This window comes from Talpa occidentalis, unplaced genomic scaffold (genome assembly GCF_014898055.3).
Source record: "Talpa occidentalis isolate TD23 unplaced genomic scaffold, MPIMG_talOcc4v2.1 talOcc4.2, whole genome shotgun sequence".
Lineage (NCBI taxonomy): Eukaryota > Metazoa > Chordata > Mammalia > Eulipotyphla > Talpidae > Talpa > Talpa occidentalis.
In genome coordinates, this window is record NW_023602073.1 from 10,944,523 (window position 1) to 10,965,853 (window position 21,331).

Below are 21,331 nucleotides of genomic sequence, written 5' to 3' on the forward strand. Positions count from 1 at the left end.
TGTGTTTTTTGATGATCCTGCTACCTACCCTCCCGACCCCACTGGGGACCAGCATGATTTGATGTCTTAGAAGATTACACACAAAATTCCTATTCTAGGCCTCCCCTGGTGGCGCAGGCAGTTGAGCGCAGTGCTATGAAGCTGTCCACAGCCTCTGCAGTGCAGGTTCGATCCCTGCCAGCCAACGAGGGTTCCACATGGCTTGGCAGAACTCTCCTGCCTCACCCGCTGCTCCCTTAAGCAGTGTCTTGGTCTGTTTGACTGTTCTGTTCCCCGCTCTGTCTCTGGTAAATCCTCTCACCCTCCTGCACATCTGGCCTATACCCCAGTTCTTGTATAAATAAATCTTTAAAAAAAAGTCCTATTCCTAATAATATAAGAATAGGACTTATTAATATAAATATATTAATATTTTAATAATAATATATTAAAATATTACGTGTCCATCCAGTCATGGACTTCTTACCCAGGTAGCTCCACTGAACTATGAGCTCTGTGTATTTGACTTCTAATAGAAGGAAGCTCTGCAGCTCAACCCTGTTCATTCAAAAGAAGGCAGTTCTTGATTTCACTTCCATCTCCCTGCCAAGAAAATGTTACTCTGCTGCCAGTAGCTCCCTGCAGAATGAAGCCTCATGTTCCCCAGCCTGATGTGACCTGTGACCTGTCCAGAGGGGGGGGCCGTGGACATGGGTAGGAACCGGTTACTTCCAGGAGGAACCGGTTACTTCTTCGAAGGGCGTAGAAGTGAGGGCAACAACTCATTCCAAACCTGATGCATTTATTGTGAACATCAGACATTTGCAGTGAGTCAGTGAAGGAAATGCTTTGGAGAGGGACACGTTTCTCTTAGCTCTAATTATTCCATGTTGGCAGCTAACTTGCCTTCAGCGCGCGTCAGTCCTACTGAGATGAAAGGTCCTTAATTTGGGCAGTTTGTAGGAAATATTTACCAGGAAACTTTCAGTTCCCATAACAAGAAACTCCCAGGTAATTTAGAATTACTTGCCTTTTAATGTGAACTTGGTATTCTTAAAAAGAAAGACCAGGGTTAGTGCTTCCTGAGATTCGGCTTCAACTCATTAATACACGGTCGATAACTTAGCTAGGGGAGCAGGCTGGGGGTAAGAAGTGTCGCCTAAGGGAGACTTTTGTCAAATGGATAATTCCAAAAAGTCATTCCTTCGGAGCTTGGAGCCATTAACTCCTCTGGTAACCAACTGTGAGAGTTATGTTTGAGCATGTCTTGAAAATTACTTTAAAAAAGGCATAGACAAGAGGCTGCTGACTTAGCTGCCAGTTTATTTACACATCTTAAACAAAAAGCTGCATATACTTGTTTTAAGATCCACTGGCACTCCCCAGCCATCTGACAGAGACCATCTCAGCTCCTGCTATGGTGTGTGCATGTCAGGCTCAAAAGCTGTTACAGACCCTAAAGTAACTCACTTATTTTTAATTCAGGAAGAGTAATGTTCAAATGCTGCTGTTTACTTAGTTATTTGAGGGGGTCAATGACAAGGAAGCTCTTAGGAGAAGCTTAGTATCTAGTACCTTATTCAAAACGTGGCAGCTCAGGGGGACTCCCTGGTGGCACAGGGGTTAAGTGCTGTCACCCCTATGGCTAGAGTTTGATCCCTGGCCAGGGAGATACCCACAGGGCACAGCAGGCCTCTCCTGACTCGCCCGCTGCTCCCCTCAGCAGTGTATTTCAGTAGATCCACCTGTTCTGCTCCCCACTCTGTCGCTGGTGAATCCTCTCACTCCCCACACCTCTGGCCTACACCCCAGTTCTTATATGCATAAATAAATCTTTTTTTTTAAAGGTTTGGTATTGAAAGGACCATAATTTTAGTGATTGGAGACATTCAATTATCTATCACATGGATAATGGAGGTTCCTGTATTTAAAATTGTGTGACGACCTATTTCATTCCTATCCAGAGGATGCTTCCAACAACATGTCTTCAGTATTGAGTAAACAAAGATAATTTTAGTATGACACTTTGACAAGTGATAGATCTGGGTCTCCGAATCTGGATCACCAAGCAAATCACTTAACCTCTCGGTGCTTCTCTTTTGTCCTCTGTACCACAGCTTAACAACACCTCCCTCAGAGAGCTGGAGAGTCAGGCGAGAAAGGGTAGCTAAGCTCTTAATCTGGGAAATGGTACATAGTAGGTGCTCAACAAATGATAGTGGTTCCTACTTTAATATTCTATTTTATCTCATTATTTACCGAGATCACAGATCAGGAGGCAGGACTGCAATGTCCATGGACTGAAATCGAATGAGAAGGGTCATTTGTCATGAAGTGGGATTTGATGCCTCAGAGGGAGGGTTTATATTCAGGATGATGCTGAGGAGAGGGAAATGATAAAAGGTTGTGCTGTGACCCAAACACTGACTGCCCCACACGTTTCTGTAAAGTGCAAAATCACAGTACCATTGATAGGATTAGATTTCCTGTGGAAGCTGGCATGCAAGGAAGATTGGCAGAAATCTGGTCTGGAGCACAGGGTGGAGACAAAAAGTCAGAAGGAAGCAGAGACAGAGAAATCTATGAGTAAATCTAAGATCTGAAAGTCACAGAGTATTAAATCCTTTAATCACCTACAAGTGAATGAATGAATAAGCCCGTGTTGTTTTAAGATATGATTTGTCTACTGATATAAAATGATAACACCCTCCTCAGCCAGTGTCATTGCTTTCAATGTTTCTCAATTCATTGTTGCTCAGTGGCCAATTTTCCTTCCTATCAAATATTCCCTTGGTCTTGTTTTGGTAAGTAGTTTTTCATCCATATAATTTATCTTTGTGAAACTTTCTTCCATACAGTGTGCGTAACTTCACCTATTGCTTCCTTTATATTTCTGACTCCTTCCAATCATGTGTAAGCCAACTGGGAAGAGATTGCTTAATGGAGAAGTTCACCCTCACCAGCAGACACTTCAAGACCATTCAGAGTCTTCCTCTCAGCCATTTTTTTCCCAGAATCATGTACCATCGTTCCTTCCAACAATTTGCCTCAAATCAAGGCCCATAAGAAATATGCTGTCCCCTTGAGTTCCCACATTTCCTGTTTCATCTTCCTGGGGTAATGCTACGTATCCCTGTCTCCACCTCTCCTCTCACTTCCTACCCAGTTCAAACACACAAAGCTGGGGGTCTCCCTTGAGCGCAGTGCTGTGAAGCTGTCCGCATCCTCTGCAGTACAGGTTTGTTCCCTGCCTGCCTCATGGCAGCCCACATGGCGCGGCAGACCTCTCCTGTCTTGCCCGCTGCTCCCCTCAGCGGTGAATTTCGTCAGTCTGCCTGTTCTGTTCCCCACTCTGTATCTGGTAAGTCCTCTCACCCCCCGCACATCTGGCCTGTACCCCAGTTCTTGTATAAATAAAATACATATTTAAAAAAAAAACAAAAACACAAAATTGGTGTTTCCAAATCCCACTCATAAATCACCATCTCTGCCCTCCCAAGATGCACATGAACCATGAAGACGGTGATTTAGGGACCTTGGATGTCTTTTATATTTTCTTCATGCCACTTGTTTCCCGTTGACATTTTCTTCGAATGCCATCATACACCTCATTGACAATATTTTCAGTTGTGCCCCTAACTCTCTGCATGGTAAGTCTACAGCTATCCCCTCCCCAGAGCCTTGCTCACTGCCTGACATACAGGAACAGCTCAACACAGGCTTTAATGAAGGGGTAAGTGAATAAATGAAAGTAAATAGTAATAGGGAAAATCCAAAACATCAAATAATCCAAAAATAATCTATATGTGAGTTAGGAATGTATTTTATACACACATTCAGAGAACTTCAAACACAAAACTTCAAACACAGCAACGAAGCCAGCCTGTGCAGATCCCTGTTGGGTGGGGTGGCCTGGGAAAAAGGTGGGAATCCTAACAGGAAGGGAGGAACCTCTCACCAGCCAACTACCCTTCCCCAGCCTCAGTGGCTTATCTGGAAATCAGAGAGACTCCAAATGGCTTAGTGCTCAAGGGTAAAGGGCTGGGTAATTAATAAATGATTATAATGCCTTTGGAAATGGAAATGCCATGTAAGTGCTAGATTATAATAATACAAAAAATAATCATGTCCCATTATCTTCTTTAAACATGTAAATGGCATACTCTTTAATCTAAAGTGGGTTCAAGAAACAGCAGTAAGTTTACGGGGAGGTGCACCAAATGATCGTGCAAACCCATGCCGAGTTCTAAATGCAATTATAGCGCTGACCATCAGCCCTGAAAACAAATTACAGTAGCTAATGACAGGGAACAGTAATTAGAATGTTTTTAGAAAATGACTTAGAAACAAAATTGTCAACAAAGACCACTCAAATGGAGCTGTAAACAGCTTAAATCACAGAATAATGCAGTGACCGATGCCCCAAGTGGCATGAAGAAAATGTAAAACACTTGCAGGGGCCCAAATCACTGTCTTCCGGGGTTTATGTGCATTGTTTTTAACCTCAGTCTTTCTGGGTCATTCTAAACGTGGTGGAGAGCCAAGTGTCCTTGAACACTCTGCTGTTGAGTACGTCTTATCCTGGTTCACTCATATATTCTGGGTTAAGTCTCCCTTATTCCTCTCCTTTGCATTTTTTGTTATCTTTGGCATTCGTTTTTGAAAAAACATGAGCCTCCCTTGGAACAAATCCACTAACGCAAACAACCTTAAAACTTTCCAAACAGCCCCGACTGTTGCGATCTGCAGGCAGCCCAGATACTGTGGAAGGCATCTCCCGGGGCTCACCGAGTTTTGGAGATCCTGGCTGAAGTTTCTTGTTTTGGAGATCCTGGCTGAAGAGTTTCTTGTTGCTATACTAGAAACTGACATTTGCATATCCCAATTTTAACTCTCCAGAGACTGGTGCAGCTCAAGTCTGTGATAAGCAAGTTGGGGGATGAAGGGTAGATAGAAAAATGCCTGGGAGGGGGAGGGCATGGAAAAGGAGACCAAAAAGTATTGCAAGCCTTGAGATTGGGGGAAAAAATGTTCTTAGTGCTTTATCAGTAACAGAGCAAAATGAGGGAAATTTGAGGAGAGAATGGCTTCAACAAATTGCCACATTTTTTTCAGGAACTTTCAAGAATAACTAGCCACTTACTGCCTATGATGGAAGAGTGAGCAGTTCCTTGAAAGTGTGTGTGTGTGTGTGTGTGTGTGTGTGTGTGCACGCGCACGCAAAACAAGCACCAAAAATATATTTTAAAAAGAAAGCATATTAAGTGGAAATCTTTCTAGTATATTCTCCATGCTTCTCTGACCAGACAGCATCCCATGCAGAATAAGCATGTTGCTTATTGAGAGCTCCAATGTCATTATCAGAGCCAACTGCCATAGAAAACGCTGAAATGTAGTTATGCTTGGCACCCAATATTAAATCGTTTTCTCCACCTCTGGACTTTACTGTCAGGCTGGCAGATGTCACTTTTTGCAACCCAGCCACTTTCCAATTTCCTTCTTCTCACGTGCTGTGACCATAAATTCTAACTAGTTGAGCCTAACAGGCTCTTACTAAAAGCCTGTGAGTAAAGGGTGTGGCCAAGGACATTCATTTTGCTGTGGGAATCCCTTTACTCTTTATTTTTTACCTGTTTTTTGACCACCTTCCATAACTGACCACATAAAGAAGTTGACTGTAAGAAAGCATTTATGAAATTAACAAAAGGGCAGTTTTTAGCACAGAATTTAGGCATCTCATATTTATTTATTTATTTTTAAGATTTATTTATTTATCCAAGAACTGAGGTACAGGCAAGATGCGCGGGAGGGTGAGAGGATTCACCAGAGACAGAGCAGGGAACAGAACAAGCAGACTGACGAAATACACTGCTGAGGGGAGCAGTGGGCGAGACAGGAGAGGTCTGCTGTGCCATGTGGGACCCTTGCCAGCCGGTTGGGATGAAACTGGCGCTGCAGAGGCTGCGGACAGCTTCACAGCACTGTGCTCAACCACCTCTAAATATGAGGCCCTCATATTTAGATGAGATACTGAGACAATGCCTAGCTTTATTTCAGTACTCTAGATTTTAATTTTATATTTTCAGGATGATACAATATGTTAAAATCATATGTATACTTAATTAACAGAATTTGTAAGTCTGGTGCTGATAGGTTAAACCCAATTCTATTATAGAGAATTTGTTCTACAGTGAAAAGATACAATGAAATAAGTCTGTGGTCCTGTTACCCAACACCTGCCATCCTTTGCACTTAGGTATATTTTTCCTATAATGCTTTTACCCACGGTTATACTTCTATCTTCTACATAAGTCACAGCCTATTTATATAGTACTGGATCATTAACTATTTTCCATGTTGCTTTCTATCTTTGTGACTACAGAATACTCTGTGTAGTTACATAATACTTACCTAGTTCTTTATTATTTATATAGAATTCATAATTAGATAATTCCATAAAAACATCCCCAATTCTTTCCTTGAGATAGTCATATATTATTTTATGGGGACTAATGCACCCCTTCTGAAATTAGCTTAGATGGTTTCCACTACCCTAGAGAGCTTAGATTAATTTCAAATTTTTACTTTAGAATAACCCTCAATGACCATCTTCCTGAACATATCTTTTGTTTGCTTGATTGATTGTCTTGGGATTATTTCTTTAAGAGTCCCAGAAGAGGAATTACAAGGAAAAAGTCTGACAGTTTAGAAGCAAGTCATAGGAAAGAAGTATTGCAATGGTTATTGCTAGCCATACACAGCGACTGAGAGCAACCACTAAACCAGCTGGCAGGAATCCCAGAGAAAAGTACTGGGCTAGGGAAACACATTTCACAGCAATGTTAGTGAGATGCACCGTGGTTCAACGTATGATGGTAACAGGGCTTTGCAAAGTCTTAGGCATGATAATACAAAAGGTATACATAAAATCTCTGTTTAAGTATGGCAGGTATGTGGGGGAGTCTGTACTGTGACAGCAGTATACCTGTGTTCAGGTGCACTCTTGGGAAGGAAAAAGGAAAAGAACAGATCTGATACAATGCTTTGAAAAGTAGCATTCATGAAGGATTTAAAGTAAATTAGCCTTTTTCTTTCTGGCTTATTTCACTGAGCATGATCCCTTCCAGCTCCATCCATGTTGCTACAAATTCCATGAGTTTATCTTTTTTGATAGCTGAGTAATACCGGGTGGTCTCACTCAGCAAGAATTTAGAAGACCTAAATAAGGGAAGAGGAAAAAGACTAATAATAATAAAGTAAAAATCAAAATCAACTAGCAACTATAAACCAAAGACATGCTACGGGGGGTGGGTAGAGAAGGGAGTAGGATCAAAACAAGGGAGGTGGTAATTGTATGGGGACTATAACCAAGATGAAAATGCATACATTGTGCAAAAATGAAAAATGATTTAAAAATCTATATAAAATAAAATAAAAATAAAGTAAATTAGCCTTAAAGCCAATTAGCGATTGCCTCATACTTCTATGTTAAATGTTATGAGAATATGTTGGGATGATATAGGAAAGGTTATTATTTCACATAACAAAAATCCATGATAATAATAATACTTCAAGAAATAACATTAAGAATTAGTCCCAGTATTATTCTGTGCTCTTAACATCTATTAACTCATTTACCCCTTTATATAAACTTTCTGATGTGTCCCCAACTTGACACAAGGCAGGTAAGGCATAGAGAGTTTAGCCATTTGCTAAAGGTTACAGAAACATTAGGTGAAAGATCCAGAATTGTCCCACTCCAGACCCTACTCTTTTAACTATCTGTAGGACTTTCTCAAATAATTCATTCTGTGGCTTCCTAACTTTATAAATTATGGAAGACACCAGTTTGATACGCTAATTGACTTACAGTTGGTGGACATTCTGATTGGTTGGTGCCTGTAGTGTGCTGGAGTTAAATATTTGATACATCACCCTGTTGCATCAGCAACACCACATTGTCAAAGAAATGGGAGTCTTGCTTTACAATGCAGGGCGCTACTCAAGAACCAAGCTCCTTGAGCTTGGTTTATTTATAGAATAATAATACAGTATCAATTATGCAGGATAGGAGGACAAAGAAAAAAGGCTAGGCGAAACTGAATAAATGTGCATATGTCTCCAGAATTTGGGGTAGGGTGTTGGGCAGAAGGTGAGTCTGCTACCTCTGCTTGATGACTCAGTATTGAGATGGAAACCATACCCCAGACCCCCTACTCATGGTTCCAATCTTATGGACAAGGCCTTCTGCTGACCAGTCTCTGGGATAGCAGTGTCATGCGCCAGTCAATGGCCCTCTGGGTGTTCCAGGTCATACTTCATGATGCATACCCATTGTTCCAGGATGATCAAGCATCCTGCTATTGTTAAATTTGAAAGGAGCCTTGTAACTAATTGACTGGTCTGGACTGACCTTGTATTTGAATGCAGAAATGCATGTAACCAAGATGGTGGCCGAGTAGGCCCTTTAAGTCTGCAGACCCATATCACCCCTGTATGGAGTATTTGTACTTTGCTGACAGTATCTTCTTTCATGGTTCAAGGAAGTTCATTAATTTGAAAGATCACGTGTAGCTATGATGCTGCCTATCAAAGAGGAGTTAAACATTTTATTTACGAATTTTTTTTAATTCCTTCTTTAAAAGTATAACCTACAGGGCCTCCCCTGGTGGCGCAGCGGTTGAGCGCTGGGCTGTGAAGCTGCCCACAGCCTCTGCAGCGCCGGTTCAATCCCCGGCCACCAGCGAGGGTCCCACATGGCGCGCAGGCCTCTCCTGCCGCATCCGCTGCTCCCCTCAGCAGTGTACTTAGTCTGTCTGTTCTGTTCCCCGCTCTGGCTCTGGTGAATTCTCTCACCCTCCCGCGCTTCTGACTGTACCCAGTGCTTGTATAAGTAAATAAATAAATCTTTAAAAAAAAGTATAACCTACACACACACATTTTAATGTTCAGGTTGATGAATTTCTACAACACCCAGTTAATCACCATATTGCTCAATATTGAAGCCCCCCCACTAAGATTCCTATCGTTTTTCCTGATGAATTCCTCCACTTATCTCCTACTTTCTTAAATATGTCAATCAGAGTTACTTTAATTCCTGTCTGAAAATTCCAGTATCTTCATCACCTTCATGTATACATCTGTTACCTGTTTCTTCTTTCAGTGTGAGGTCATCTAACCCATTTGTTCATTTAATTGGTAAAATTTTTATTAAATGTCAGACATTGTGTAAGAAAAAGTGTAAATCTCTGGCTGATGATATTTTCATCCAAAGAGGAGTTCACTATTTTCTGGAAGGCAGATAGGATATTTTCAGATCAACTTGACCTGTGTAAGTCTTAGGGTTTGTCTGGTTTTTATGCTTGATCCTCACTCCCAAAATAAGTCCTTTGGGTTCTGAACTGTACCAAGATCCTTCCATCTTAGACTCCAAACTTCAACTTCGACCTACTCATCCCCTCCAAACCCTAATTCTTCCGAGTCCAGTGAGATTGTTCCTTCCCAGCTGTCATTTTTTGCTCCAGCTTTACTCCCCACACCATCAGTTGGTGGAAGTAGAAGCAAATATGGTTCTTCTTTCAATATGTGTCCTATTCTTCCAGGATTTGGGTTTCAAGTCTTGTCTGCCTTCGTTGTTCTTTTATGCCTTTCAGTAGTTGACTTAAATATCTAATTCAGCTTTCATAAGGAAAGGAAAATTTACCCAGAATGCTCCCAGAAGAATTTTAGTTCCCAAGGTCAGAAATTGCCTAAAAAGTCAATGACATGGGGAATGAGACCATCATATAGAGTTAATGATGGGCACATGGGGTGATGGACACCTGAGCAAAATGGAGACTCTGCCAGAATAAAAAGATGGGGAGGCCAAAGATTACAGATTATTTATAAAATTGTTTTCCTAATAAGGACAATCCCATGTTTGCATTGTATGAGGCTCTCCAAAATCTTAATCTTCTCCAGGTAGACTCACCTCTGATCTCTTGCTGCCTCGATTCCCTCATTTTTACAAGCTTCTCTGGACATGTTTTCTCTCTCACTTGGTAATCCCATTCCAAAGTGTACCTAAAATCGAGATAAATGAGGCTTCCATATATGAAGCATTTGATTTAAAATGTAATTTTCTCATGTAAAACCAAAATAACATTGAAATTGCCAGAAGGTGTTTAAAAATTTCTATTGGAAGCTTGTAATATAGAAATCTATGTAAATTATTTACAATTAGTTACATATACACTCTTCTTAAAAAATACTTGACCCCCCAAAAAAAAATACTTGGCCATTATAGGCTATTTGGAAAATTATAAAAATTAACAAAAAGGAAAAAAATTAACCTCAGTTTTACCATCCAGAAATATGCATGGTTAATCTTTGGAGACTGTCCATCTGATATTTTTAACATGGTAGGCATTGCAGACTCTTTGCTTTAATATTAACTTTTTCCTTTCTATGCATATAGAAACTATAGTATTAGATTTTTTGAAGATTAGGGCTTTTTGCTTAATGAAAACAATATAAATGTGATAATTCCTCAACACTGTTTTGACAGTGTTCTTTTCATTGAAATCATATGACCATTTATCCTGGAGGTTTTGAAGAAAAAAATAAATTTTATGAGAGTCAGGTCACAATGAAAACAAACAAAGAATTCAAGAATAATCTGTCGAGTTTCACACTGTCATACTTACAACCCCACAGCAAACTTTGAGATTAAATTGTGACATTTCCAGACTGAGAATCCAGAGCCCTAAACTCTCCTCCTGTTTTATTTCACTCATGTTTGCAGAATGCTGGTGGTCTTGTAAGACTCCAAAAAGAGAGAGGAAATGGTCAACATCAGGAAAAATCTTGGAGTAGGAAAACAAAATTTCCTTTCATCTACCAGAAAATAGAGCTGTTCAACCAAGATTAGTCTTTTCTTGTACCAGATAATTTATTAGGGTGTAAAAAGAAAATATTAAAACTTTGTCTTTATTTAAAAATTATATTTTTGTATGTAATAATAGACACATTAATATAATAGCACATCATATATTTCCTAAATAAGTATATGTCTACTGAGGGTTAACTAAACTTTTGTGTATATTTACACAAAAAATAGAAAATATTTGCTTAACTTTTTTTAAAACACTTCATGATAGGAGTTTGCAATCAAAACATTCAGAGGTCACTGCTTATCTTCCTTCAAAATCACTTCTTCGCTGGAGTCCTACAAACAATTTTAAATGGTGAAGAATCCTATCACTGGAAGATGCACTATTTAAAATTACTTTGTATATGTATCTTTTTTTAAAGATTATTTATGCATACAAGAGCTGGGGTGCAGGCCAGAGATGGGGGGTGAGAGGATTCACCAGAGACAGAGTGGGGAGCAGAACAGGCAGACTGACAAATGCACTGCTGAGGGGAGCAGTGGATGAGACAGGAGAGGTGTGCTGCACCATGTGGGTAGCTCCCTGGCAGACCGGGGGATCGAACTCGTTGCAGAGGCCGAGGATCACTTCATAGTGCTGTGCCTCACCCCTTGCACCACCAGGGAGGCCCACTTTGTATATGTATCTTTTGCACAACTGAAGTAAGTACTGAAGGGAATCGAAGAAGAAGGACCTTTTGGCCCAAACCCTGCCCCGTGCTCACCAGAGATTCATTCACTCCTTCAGCATTTACTAATGAGGGCACTAGGCGTGGTGTACAGAGGAGGAAACAGAACCATCAAGCGACAGTCCAGATGATAATCTATCGTTCAAGGAAAAGGGAGGCACGGTGTGGGAATCAGGGAGATGGTTTCTAAGTGAAAGAGATTTCCATAGGCAGGGAGTGCACAGCTTTCCTGGACAAGGAACAGAACAGCCACACCAGCACTGGCATGTTGGAGCAAACAAATAATCCAAAGAGGCGGGACCCCAGGGTATTTTGAGTGTGCCCAGGAAGGGCTGGAGATGAAACTGGACCTGGATATTTTGCAGAAGAATCTGAGCCTCAGCCCTGTAGGAGGGTTACTCCCACCTCAGTTTTTTTTAAGAAGTGGGGTACAGGCCAGAGTCACGGCAGGGGGTGGGTGAGAAGATTCACAAGAGACAGCAGGGAGCAGAACAGGCAGATGTACTGAAACACACTGCTGAGGGGAGAAGCGGGCGAGACAGGAGAGGTCTGTCTTGCCATGTGGGTTGCTCCCCGGGGCCGGCCGGGGATCGAACTCATGCTGCAAAGGCCTGTGGACAGCCTCACAGTGCTGCACTCAACACCCTGCGCCACCAGGGAAGCCCCCCATCTTAATTTTTATCCATGAAGAAACCGAGGCTCAGAGAAGCTTAGTCCATGATGGAAGCAGAGCGCAGAGCTGGCCTCAACTTCAATATTGTTTGACTTTTAGTTTTGAAACTCTTAAAAACCAAACCCCAAAACGCAGCATAAAATGTTTTTCTGCATTATTGGTTCACTGGCATGTGGGTTTAGTGGAGGCAAGTTAAATGCCTCCTAAGAGTTAACAATTGTATTAGCGGTCCTTTTAAGACAATACGTTTGGAAACTGGCTGTAGTGGTCACAACGGCAGTCATTTAAGTGTTAACGAGAGAGACTGAATTCCGTGTGCTTCATATTCCAGCTTCTGAAAGTATGCCTGGGCCACAGCAGGTGCTCAATAAATGCAAAGGAAATAATAGTGATTTTTCTATTTTCATTTTAGAGTAACAAAGTCAATGGACTTCAGATTCAAATTCTGTCAAGGAAATTGATTAGAGAAGCATGCATGTAAGGACACTTGAAATGAATTTACGTCCTCTCGTTATGGATTTGGAATTTTATTTCTGAAAACTGGAATCTATGCATTTCCATCTGACAGCTCCTTAACTGTAGTGTGAAACAGAGCATAGTAGTGAAAAAGCACATAGGAGTTCGGAATTAGACAGAGGTAAAATCTTGGTTCTATGCTTTATTTAACCATGGATAAGACCTTATTTAATCTTGGATAATTGTTATAAGTTTCATTTTTCTCATTTGTAGCATAGGGATATTAAGTACTTTGCAGCATTTTGGAAGGTTTACAGAGGTTTCTATAGGTGAAGTCCCAGTCACATAGTAGGCATTCAAGTAAATTGCTGCTATTCTTATTTTCTATTTTAATTTTTTAAACTTTGTTATATTTCTGACAATTTCATGCACTTTCAAGCTCATGCGATCTGTGAATGCATTCTATAGCCATATAATTTTCTCGACCTTTGTACATTAAAATTAAGTAGAGAATGATCCTGTAGATATGGGTAACTTCACTCAGCTGTTTCGTATCTGCAAAAATATCACTGTTTATTTAATAACTGATGTCAGAATAGGGCTAAAGCAACCTCCAGAATAGTAATGAAATTGGGTTTAAACAAATCTCCCTGCTTATATTTAATTCTCTCCACTTTCTGATAGAATGAGCAGTTTTATTAGAAAATAATCAGAGCATGGATCTTTTTTTTCTATACCTTCTCTACCTACCTAGTCTCTCTTAATCTCAATGATTCCTGTTGAGTTGGGCCCTTAACAGATAACAATGAATTTTAAGCACAGTATTTACTGCATTCTTCTTTCTGTGGGGAAATTGATTTGATGGGAACAATAGATTCGGCATCCTAACCTGGAGCAATGTGGAAGATTTACAGAAAAAAATAGATAACTCGGCAAAGTAAACAATGTCTTTAGAGAACTTATCATTCCCCTTCCAGAAAAGGCTAGCAGAGTCATTCTTCTGCTGTGTATCTTATTTTGGTAGAGACATAAATCTCTCAGTTATCAAATCAGTTGAGAACTCTGCCGTGCAACTTTATAAAACACACTGCTCAGTGCTTTACCAAGTTTCCATGTGCTCGAACATCCTCCACATTCTCCATTCCCTCAGGAATTTTTCATGGGAAGCTTGGGACGTGTGAGTTAATAGGGTTCATGATCCGCATTCTGTTTTTCCTCCAGGCAGGTCTCCTAAGAGTATTAATTTACGCATCCCATATCAATAGAGACTTTAATGCAAAAAAAAAAATCAAATTATTGTCAACATAATTTTTGTCACTTATTAGTACAGTCTCAGTGGTCGAGTCCCTCTGCACCTGAGAAGTTTGCTTGTGATCAGCTCAAACTTCTTTCCAGCTCTCCCGCTGAAATGCTGTGCTCTGGAAATTCTGCGTGCAAATCACAACCTGTAGGGGAACATTACCTCTTAACCTCCAACTCCCTCTTCAACAAAGACAAGTTTCATCCTGCTTGGTAGTAGACATTAGTTAAATTCGAATAGTCCCACCCTTTTTTTTTTTTTTTTACTTTATATCAACACAATTTCCCTAAATTGCAATAGGAAAAAAAAAAAAAAATGGAAGTAGCTCCTTATTTTGTGGCAAGAGTCCAAAGGTGTTTTTAAAGGACCCCTTGAAGTTTCCTGGGCCTTAAACAGTCTCCATGGAGGAAGAGCAGAGTGGGAGGATCCTAGTGCCTCTTAGACCTCTTTCCTGCTGCAATGGGACTGGCAAGCCTAGGTCAAGTGTGGGCTCTGCAGAGCTCTAGTGAGGACACTGAGTTGAACCCCAGGGAGTGAAGCTTGTCAGGTGATTGAGAGTAGGTCCAGACACAAAGTGAATGGTGGGGCCTCCCTGGTGGCCCAGAGGTTAAAGTCTCAGTGCTATCAGGCTATATCACCAGCCGTGGCCACATGAGTTCGATCCCCAGGCAGTGAGCTACCCACATGGTGTAGCAGACCTCTCCTGTCTCACCCACTGCTTCTCTCCATAATGGATTTCAGTAGATCTGCCTGTTCTCCCCACTCTGTCTCTGGTGAATCCTCTTACCCCACCTCCCCCACCTGTAGCCTAGATCCCAGGTCTTGTATTCATAAACATATAAAATAAATCTGTAAGAAAAAAAGTGCCATGGTGGTTGCCAGGGAATGGAGGGAGAGACAATGGGCCTTAGTGGAAACAGGTAGGAGTCACAGTGTTACAGAATGAAAAGTTACAGAAATGGATGGTGGGGCTGTTTGTGCAACATTATGAGAAATACCACTGAGCTAGACACATACTAAGGCTAATGTGGTCATTTTTATGGCATGTATATTTTATTACAATAAACAAAATGGGGATAGTAAGTCCAGAAACATCACCCCACTTTTCAAGGAAATATGCAACTTGAGAGGCCAAACAGCACTAGTTTAAGTTTCCTGTCTGCTGTGGTCATGTCTCCTCGGACACCATGGTCAAGCACTCAACTGAAGGGTCATTTGAAGGTCAAAGGGCTACTGAGGGCCTCCAAGTCCCACTGCTGCTCCTTGAGATTCATTGAATAATGTGGTTCCTTTGGATCTTCCAGTCTCTGTTTTGTTCAATTTGCAAACTTCTCTCTCTTCAGGGAACTTTCATGGTAGGTGTTTTTTATTTATTTATTTATTTATTTATTTATTTATTTATTTATTTATTTATTTTTTAACTGAGGGAGAAAGTGCTCCAATGCTATAAAATTTCAAGGTCCCCAAATTCCAAACATGGGGTCCAACACGTCTTCTTCCTGATGATCCTCTCCTTGCAAAACATTGCAGTGGGGTAGGGGGAGGTTTAGAGTCAAAGGACAAATTCCTTCCCTCCCAAGATAAAAAACCTCATGCAATTCGATCATTCACTCCTCTCTGCACCACACCCTTCCATGGTTTCACATTGTGGTAAAAATCCCAGGTAATGAAAATGGTAAACGAACTGGAGTTTGATAAAAAATAGTCTCAGGTCTCTGCGATCTAGACTTTTTTTTTTAAGATTTCATTTTTTTTTTAATATACAACAACCCGGCACAGGCAAGATGTGCGGGAGGGTGAGAGAACTCAGCAGAGACAGAGTGGGGAACAGAACAGGCAGACTGACGAAATACACTGCTGAGGGGAGCAGTGGGTGAGTCAGGAGAGGTCTGAGCACCATGTGGGACCCTCCCCGGAGGCCGGGGATCGAACTGGCACTGCAGGGGCTGCGGACAGCTTCACAGCACTGCGCTTAACTGCCTGCGCCACCAGGGAGGCCCAGTGATCTAGACTTTTGTCCCCTCGTGGATCCCAGGCTTTCTCCCTCCGTCTTACTCCATTGCAGCCTCAATCAAAGACAAGATCCTGCCTCAAGTCTTTGCACACTCTGCCCTCTGCCTGGAGTGCTCACTGCACATATGAACACAGCTTCCAGGCCACCTCCCCTGGCCAGCCTAGCTAAAACTGCATGTGGCTTTTCCTGCCCTCTTCCTGTCTTCCTTCTCTGCTTGCTTTTTTATCCTTAGCACACTCGTACCTGTTACTGTGTTGTGTTGCTTGAAATTTATCTTATTATCTGTCTATGTTCTTTTTGTTTTTTGTTTTTTTTTAAGATTTATTTATTTATTTATACAAGCACTGGGTACAGTCAGAAGCACAGGAGGGTGAGAGAATTCACCAGAGCCAGAGCGGGGAACAGAACAGGCAGACTGACAAAGTACACCGCTGAGGGGAGCAGCGGGAGGCAGGAGAGGTCTGCGCGCCATGTGGGACCCTCACCTGGCGGCCGGGGATCGAACCAGTGCTGCAGAGGCTGCGGGCAAATTCACAGCCTAGCGCTCAACCGTTGCACCACTGTCTGTGTTCTTAAAACATGAGCCAGGTGATGGCAGGACCGTACATCCTGTTTGTTCATACCTGTATCTTTGGCCCTTGGGAATATTAGGTGCTCAATAAAAATCTTGACTAAGTGAGTGCTTGAAAGGAAAACAGACTGTGGGTAGACCAGGGCCACTTACTGTCCTTCCAGAATGCCCTCAGCTAAAGACACCCAGCTCGACCTTTCCCATCTGATCCTCCATGATGACACTGCTAGAGATGCTCAAAGGTTTTGCCCCTGAAAACTTGAAATCAGCTCTTTCCATTGGTCACTGACCTGGCTGGGATGTGATGGGCATCCTTCGTTCTGTTTTCATAAATGGAACATCTCAAGCCTCATCCTCCCATGCATACAAATCTGAATATCAAAATTATTAGAACTTTCAGCATCTACTGCCTATAACTGCAGGCCCACCACCGGTATCTATCCCTCGACACATTCCTGTTCACATTCTTCCATGCAAGTTCACATTCTTCCACGCAAGTTTTGCCAAGACACCTGCCCCCCATCCCAGCTGCCTGCAACCTTGTGAAAAAGGTGCTACCGTGCTATAGGGCATCTTCTTTTCTCTGCACTGAATCTGCTCTGTAGGCTCTCGAGGGTGAGGGGAGCAGGACAAGCATCTCTGTTTCTGCTCCAGATGTCAGTGCACACAGCTGCTTCTGGGTCTACATTTTCAGATTTCGTGATTTACAGGCAACCCTTTAAACTGGTGAGGGGATAGACAATGTGCCTCCTCTCTTCACTACCCTTCTTTCTCTTCTCCTTCCACGTGTTCCCACAGAATAATACCCCTGTACTCCTGCACCCAACATAGATGTCCCCCCCAAACGAGGGGTTGGGTGTATATAGTTCAAGAGTTGTCTCCCAGGCTCCAGAAGTTTCCAGTCTCTGACCCCTCAGGATACCTTGTAACATCTTCATTCTATTGAGAGGGTTCCTCCCTGTGCCCAGCCTCGCTCTGTTTCTGACTTAAGTTCACCCACCAGGAAGCAAATGTTGCTCTCCCCTGCAGTTCTCTCAAGGGTTTCTGGAAAATCTGTTGCAGATTTCTATGCACAAACCCACTATCTCTTTATTCATAAGCTCATTGAATGAAGCCCCAACCTATGGGATTAGGACCACTTGTTTCTTCGAAAACTGGCATTCTTGCCCATCACAATTAAGAGTTTCCTGCTAGGCAAAACCATCTCCTCCAGCCCTGCTTACAGGGTATCTGCCTTTACTTTAAGATCTGGCTTTGGGGCCCTTCGTATTCCCTCTCTGCCTTTACGCTCTCTTCCTGCACCACACAAAACCTCCCTCATTGTGTGATACGCTGCAGGCCCGGGACTTGAAAAATATGGCCTTCAACAAAGTCATGCATATCCTTCAAGAGGGAATATGCTGTTTTCAGCATCTTTTTTTTTTTTTCAAGATTTATTTATACAAGAGCCGGGGTACAGATGCATGGGAGGGTGAGAGGATTTACCAGAGACAGAGCAAGGAACAGAACAAGCAGACTGATGAAATACACCGCTGAGGGGAGCAGCGGGCGATACAGGAGAGGTCTGCTGCGCCATGTGGTCGGCCGGGATAGAACCCGCGCTGCAGAGGCTGCAGACAGCTTCACAGCGCTGCAGTCAACCACCTGTGCCACCAGGGGAGTGTTTTCAGCATCTTTTAATGATTTCACTGAAGCTCAAAGATATCAGTTAAGAGACAGCCGTGGAAGTCATGTCGGACAGTGGTCCCACACCTCTAACATGAGAAGTGAGGTGCATATCGCTGCTCCCAGACCCCACCCCTCTCTGCCTGTGCCCACCGCACGCTGTGCCTGCTGAGTCTCCTCTGCACTGTGGCCGACACGTGCCCTACTTTGCCTTAGCTCTAGGACAAACAGAAGTTTGCTCAAGGGCCCAACATGTGCTTCTCTCTTAACATGGCTCAAAGCAGAAAAAACATTGAGGATCAACTGTTCTCAGAGGAAGAAAAAAAAATATCCAGTGCTTTGTCACTGCCAGGAAAAGTGGCACTAAACTTTCACCCAGAATTATATAGTATCTTTTTCTAAAGGCTGTTTTTAAACACCCCGGCTGGGTCTCACATGGCAATAAGGCTGTCTGTCAGAGCGGACTGCAGACCACTTCTAAATTTCTTATCCAGGAACCTGCAGGCTGTCAGCCAATTCCAGCTGAAGTTTTGGTAGATAGGGGCCTGGCCTGCTGTCTTTCAGGCTCAGTTGGAAGTCCACAACTTTTAGAAATAACTGCTTCTTGTGGGAAGGGTGTTTTAAGGTTACTGCCTTGAGAATCTGTTTTTCCAGAAAATGTGAACTGTTTTTATTATCAAATGTCTTTTGGCCTTGTGACCTGAAACAAAGTATCACAAAGGTTTGAATAGCATAAACTTGAAAACAAAAAACCTGCCTACCCCAGCATTTTAATAAGTGAAAATGTCAATTTGTAGTTAAGGCTCAAATGTTCAATCGCCTAAGTGGCTGACACTGATTCTACTTGGAATAACTGCCCATTTTTTCTATCCTGGAATAAATGCAATGCCATTATGTCTTGGTGACAACAGAAATAAGCTTTGGCCAGGTCTGTGCATAGTTTGGGGATGAAGAAAATACATTTTGAAAGGCAATGGGCATTGCTGATTATAGATTTTTATTGGGAACAGATGTGGGACTATGGTTTTCGGTGGTAGACAAACTGTTATTGAAACAAGCAGCTGACTAAGAACATAATAACTTCTTTTTTTAGGAAAGAGAAATATTAACAAATTGAATGCATAATCTTCTTTGTTCCAGGAGTCCCTCAATCATCAAAACAAACTAAGATATTTTTGTATGCATGTGGTGACTAGTACACAAATGGGGGCAACCATTTTTGTTACCCTATCTGCAGGCTGAAGTTGAGGTTTTGAAACCAAGTATAAAACCTTCTTTTGTGCTGTGCTGAAGTTTCAGGCCTTTCCAGTTTAAATTTGCTTATGGCTTCTCCCTTCTAACAGTTTCGTCCTCTTTGGGTATACAGCAATGTTAATGCCAAGTCATACGCTGTGTGGTCATTTTTGTATTTCAGGGCCTTCAAGGATAACATAAGCATTTGGATAACATGCTGCCCAGTTTGGGGTAGGTCAGCTAAGGAAGAGACTTTAGACACAGTAGATCGTTTTCATCTCTTTCTGACATTCCTTTTGTCCCCAGTGATGAACGGAGGCCCCTCCATTTAAGGACACTCCCCCGACATTTCTAATGACAATTCTAATCACAAACCACTGGCCAGAACATAGCCACGTGGCCTCATCTAATTTCAAACGCCTCTGGAGAGTGAAGAGTTATTTTGAGTGGCCATGTGCCAAATTAAAGAAATAAGGGTCAACTTTATAGAAAAAGGGTAAATGGATACTTGTTATAACTACAACCGGGCACCACGGGTTTGTGCCAATTTACACTCCTATCAACAGGAGGTGAGAGATCCATTTCTTCACAGTTTCATTTAAAGTTGATATTGTCAGATACTTTGAACTCTGCCAATCTGATACTCATTAATTAAAAAAACTTTTGTATCCCTATCCTACTTCCATTCCATGCCCTTCATGACAACCATTCTAACCTTTAATATAGCTTGATTTATGTTATTCATACATTTAAAAAAATTCCTCAATTCACAAAATTGTTGCATTATATATATTTTTTCACTAGACACAGTATTTATATGTCTGTTCATGTTGCTACGTGTACACCTCTTCTGTCACTTTTAACAGCTATGTAATATTCCATGATATTTGCCCACATGTCTTATATGTCCTTCCTCCTAGTGATGGACATTCAGGTTGCCTCTAACTCTCTCACTCCAAGTGCCTGGCTGATGTGTATGATCATCCACCTTTACAGATGAGAAAACTGAGGTTCTGAGAAGGTAAGAATTTGCTCTAGGTCTCATTGCTAATGAACTCTACTGCCTGAGGTTCATAGGCTTTAGGAAGAAGGAAAAAGTGTCAGGAAGAGCCACTTGTCAGTAAAAAGGGTAAAATGTCTGTGGCATGAGGTCAGAGAGTCCATGTAAACACTCCTGCTTGAAATATCTCCTCCATTCAGCTCCACTGATGCCTCAAAGTGAAAAGCAGAGACTCTTTTCTTTGACTTAAAGATTCCTCTCTTATCAGAATCTAAATAGATTATAAACTTCATTAGTTACTTATGCATTGTGGTTAAGAGTTTTCAGCCCCTTTCTGGAGGTACAGGAGGATTAGGTGAGCAGTACAGCTACTGAGAGGTTTGAGGGTGCTGTATTCAGCCGTGAGTATATGAAGCGTGGCTTCAGTGGCAGCCAAGTTACCCAAGTGGTTCTCTGACCTGTGCCTGAGCATCACCTGGAACTTCCTTCAGGCCCTTACCCCAGGCTTAGTGAATCAGTGGAGGAGGAACCAGTTTTTTAATGAGCTCTCCAGGTAATTCAGATGCCCACCTGTGTTTGGGAGCCACAGGGCTAGTGGCTTTTAGGAAGTCCAGGGTTGAGAGTTAAGCAGGGCTAAAGCTCAGCAGAGCCACTGAGGACCCAGGCTCCTCCCCTCTTCTGCTCTGACTGCTCTGGCATAGGACTTTCTTCTTCAAAATCAGTCTAGATGCAACCTCTGCATTCCAGGTAGGAAAGAAGGGTGAATAAGAATGGTGGACCAGTGTTGAGAAAAAAATCTTCCCAATCATCCTCTACTTATGTCTCCTTGATGGTACATCTCA

General features: G+C 42.0%; 1 long non-coding RNA gene across 3 annotated transcripts in view; it reads right to left on the reverse strand.

The window, feature by feature from the left end:
- The window catches only part of LOC119251683 (uncharacterized), a 110,484-nt gene that overhangs the window by 12,609 nt on the left and 76,544 nt on the right, over nt 1–21,331 (reverse strand). The window contains exon 5 of one of the 3 annotated variants that reach the window (XR_008553000.1): nt 9,950–10,041. The exons of 1 other annotated variant lie outside the window; for it this stretch is intronic. This is a non-coding gene — a long non-coding RNA (uncharacterized LOC119251683). Of the gene's footprint in view, nt 1–9,949; nt 10,042–13,829; nt 14,152–21,331 lie in introns of those variants that run through there. One more of the 3 variants, XR_008553003.1, reaches the window with a different exon arrangement.